Source organism: Petaurus breviceps, unplaced genomic scaffold, assembly GCF_028583685.1.
Source record: "Petaurus breviceps papuanus isolate PSGF00001 unplaced genomic scaffold, PetGlider_PUasm1.0 90752, whole genome shotgun sequence".
Classification (NCBI taxonomy): Eukaryota; Metazoa; Chordata; class Mammalia; order Diprotodontia; family Petauridae; genus Petaurus; species Petaurus breviceps.
Window position 1 is genome coordinate 1975456 of NW_027187336.1, and position 4421 is coordinate 1979876.

A 4421-nucleotide genomic window follows, 5' to 3' on the forward strand; every position below is an offset into this window, starting at 1 on the left:
TCCCCCCCCCCCCCCACTTTCCTGTAGGGTAAGATACCCAATTAAGTGTGTATATTAGGAAATAAACATTTATTAAGTACTCAACATATGCCAGGGACTGTGCTAAGTCCTTAACAATTATTGCCTTATTTGATCCTCACAACAATACTGAGAACTAGGAACTATTATTATCCCCATTTTAGCGCTGGGGAAACTGAGGCAGACAGAAGTTAAGAGACTTGCCCACATAGGTAGGAAGTATTGGAGACTGGATTTGAACTCAAGTGTTTTTTTTTTTAATTCCAGACCCATCTCTCTATCTCCTGCACTATCTGTCTGCTTCTGTGCTGCCTTGTGGCCCTTTTGGCACCATAGTATTCTATTAAATTCATACAGCAGGATTGTTCAGTCATTGCTCAATTGATGAGCACTCCATTATAGTTTCCAGTTTTGTGTCACCACAAAAAAGATGCTATAACAGATTTTTGAACATATAGTCCTTTTCTTTCTTTGACATTTTTAGAGGTATAAGCTTCTAGCAACATCTAGACTGGAAGCAGCTGATATCTTTCCATGAAAATTATTTAATCCTTTTCAGGTCACCATTTCCTGTCAGAACAGGCCTTGGGGTGGCGATGAGATATATCCTTCTGGACCCATTTTGGGGTAAGGTCAATACTGGGGTAAAGACAAATGGGAAGAACCAGCACTCAAGGAATCTTCGTCATTCTCTAACCCTTCTCCTGAATTTCCTCTTTAAGAACAAAATTTCCTGGTTAATAAGGTTAAATTAAGGTCATGATCAGATGCCCCAGAAGCAGGCTTGGGGTAAATGAAGACCCACCCATTTTTAAGTGGGCTGTCACAAAATCCATTAATTGGTCCTCTTAATTCTGTGCAGTCAACTTGCTTGACCTCATGTAATGATATTTATTAATTTAACAGTCAGGCAAAGAACAGTAAAGAGGATCTTATTTTTACCCCTCCCCTTGTTCCTTCTTCTGACAAAATCATCAGACCAACCTCTCTGCTTTGACAGGGCTGTGCACTTTTCCCATAAATTGATTCCTTTTCACAGAACCCATAATCCATATGCCACCAAATAATAGAGACCAGAATCAGGCCCCATTCCACTGTCCTTCACTACTGTCATCCTCTCTCCTTGCAAACCATAAGCCCAGGGTCAATCTCTCATCAAGCCTGTCACCTGCCACCACATGTCTTAGGCTAAGACACAGCGTCCCCCAAATGAAAGTTCATAATCTGGAGAAGTTGAATCAATAAGGCAGATAATGTTTTCAAAACTTCTTACTATGCACACTCAGTAAAAACATATAGGCATTTATAATAGTCAAATAAACTACAAAGAACAAATTAAGGAAGATGCTATCTGCATCCAGAGAAAGAACTAACAAATAGAAGTATGTATCAATTTATATATGTATGCATGTGTCTGTATGTGTATGTATACACACACATATTTGTGTCTAAAGGTAGCCATCTGGGGGGAGGAGGGGAAGAACAAAAAGAAAAAAATACATTTATATGACAACTTTATTAGATATATAATTATTATTAGATATGTTATTTATATTATTTATATATAATTTATCTATATTATATATCTAATTATATATATTAATATATAATTAGATATCTAATAATAATATTATATATCTAAGATGAATAGGAAGTTGAACATAATAGATGTGTATTTTAATGTTCAATCATCTTTTTTATTATACAATGTTATGGAAAAGCTTATTTTATTCAATAAATTAAAAATGAAACAAATAAAATGTATCTATATACATCTGCACGTATGCATATACTTACATTCATAAATACATGTATGTATGCATGTATGCAGATCACTTCTCAATAACAACAGCCTGATAAAGGCTGAACCAGTTGAACCAGTTCAATAACTCAGAAGTGTTATCCTGCCTTCTTTATGGAAGTTGATGTAAAGTTCACCCCAAAAGACACTGACCTATTCATCATCTTGTTTTCCATGACCAAGGGCCATGCACTTGAATTCATCAATGCATGTGGCCTAACTGCCTTTTAGGTCCCAAAGCCTAGGCAAAACCTATAAGATATCTGGCAGTTTGAGAGAAGTAAAGTTGTATAATGGCTAGAGAATCAGGAAGAGATGAATTCTAATCCCTCTTCTGATAATTGCTCATCTAACTTCTTTGAACCTCAGTTTAACCATCCATAAAATAAGGATAATCATACATAGTATCTACCTCACAGGATTGTTATGAGAATGAAATGAGATTATATACACATATATGTATGTACATGTAAAAGTGACATATTAATGAGTTATATGCCATTCAAGTGCTTTATAAATGTAAGTTTTTGTTATTTTTGTTAACCTGTGCTATGGAGGGAATCCCTAAACCAATGATATCATAGATCTCATATGTAGATGATATATATATATATGGTCAGATATATACATATTTATATATATGTATATTATGGTCAAATATAGACCATACAAAATTACTATATTTTCTGAGGCTTATCTACAATGGTAAGAACCATGGAATTTGATTTTTCCATTGGTTATTTTCAATAAACACACTTTTAAGAGAAGGAGCCACATATCTGATTAATCCATCCCTGACATGACTTTATTCTGACATCCAGAAACCAACTCATCTATCTACATCCTCAGGATCTGAGAGAGTCTAAAAAGGACAAATCCATGAAGTGTAGAGAAATATGACCTACTGGCTACTCTGATTATGTCAGCCCACAGAATAAATGAAATCTTCTCTTCTGGGGGGACCCAAGTCTACCTAGCCACTCCTTGAAAGAAATTCTGCCTTCATCTTATACCAAAGGGAGGGAGCATTCATGGCCCAGATCCATGTTGAACAGAGGTAACGCATCTCCAGAAGCAATTCCCCTTTATTTCCAGCAACAACTTTTAGCTGCAAAACAGCTTGGGTTTGGATTAAGCAACAAGAGTGACTGACTGTCAACACAGCAAAGAGAGCTGCCTAATCTACTCAACTGCACATCTTGGGCTTGAAAAACTCCTGTGGAGCACTTGGAACTGTCAAGAATATTTTCTTCTGACGTGAAAATCCAATTTCCCCCCTTCCAAAGGGCAGTTGTAACACACCAGCCTGTTCAAGATGGGAAGCCTGGAGCCTCCCAGATGAGTGACTTCACCATGGATAAAAAAGACCAGCTAAACTGGCCAGTCTCCTTCACAGCCCCAGAAAGGACTTAGATTTCCCATCTACTTTGACTTTACCATTTCTGCCCTTTCCTCAAGCCTCACCATTCTTTGAAGTTTAATGGACAGACTAGGTGTGTGAGAGAGAGATGTTTACATATGTATATGTGTATATATCTATATATACATAGACATACATACAAACATGTATATATAGCCTATTTTAAAGCCCATTAACCGTCAAAGAATGTTATAGATACATATGTATATTTATGCATATGTACACATGTATTTATACATATACATTTACAGATAGACATATACATATATCTATATGTGTTTATGCTTAACTATTCCCCTCAGAGTAGCTTGCCCTTTAAGAAAATAAAAGAAAAACATTTGAGGTCAGAAATAATGATAGCAATACAACATTAGCTGAGCTCACAAACTTTTAGCATGTTAGAAGCACATTTTAGTTTCCCAAGGCATTGAGAGCACCAAAAGGAGTGTGAGAAGTTAATGTTGATGACTGGGTATGGTATTGGTATACAAAGAGAGTTATCCACTTCTGAGCCACAGAGAGATAATCATGATGAGAAAATCATCATCATACCCCTTACCTTTTGGGTAACAGGCACTCTATAAGATAGTTGTAAAGTGTTAAGGCCACTAGACGCTCCATTGATAATTCAGATAATTTAATCTAATTCTTTGATTTTGCAGAGGAAGAGACTGAGGCTCAAGGAGGCTAAGTGATTTAATCAAAGCTCATGCTTAGCAGAGCCATCATGAGAACCTAAGCCTCATGACATTTTTATTTAATTTTTTGTTTGTTTGGAGTTTTGTTTTGTTTTGGTTTGGTTTTTTGCTTTTTTGAAAGGGAGAAGGCAGGGCAATTTGGGTTAAGTGACTTTCCCAAGGTCACATGGCTAGTAAGTGTTAAGTGTCTGAGGTTGGATTTGAACTCAGGTCCTCCTGACTATTCTCTATTCACTTCACCACCTATCTGCCCCAGCCTCATACCCTTTTTAACTATGTTCTTGCCGCTGCTCTTATTTCTCAAAAGCCCTTCCAAAATTTTCCTTTCTCCCTGCTCTGTTTCTACATTTTCAGCCCCACTACAGTATGATTTCTTTTGTCTTACTTTTTCAATTTCAACAATTGTCAAAGACCTACAATATACAAAACACTATGCTTGATGTTGGGGAGATACAAAGTTTAAATAATATAGACAATGCTGCTC

At 36.3% G+C, this 4421-nt stretch overlaps 1 long non-coding RNA gene across 4 annotated transcripts in view; it reads right to left on the reverse strand.

Annotated features, from left to right (window-relative positions):
* The window catches only part of LOC138146041 (uncharacterized), a 306510-nt gene that overhangs the window by 61164 nt on the left and 240925 nt on the right, over positions 1-4421 (reverse strand). The window lies entirely within an intron of this gene.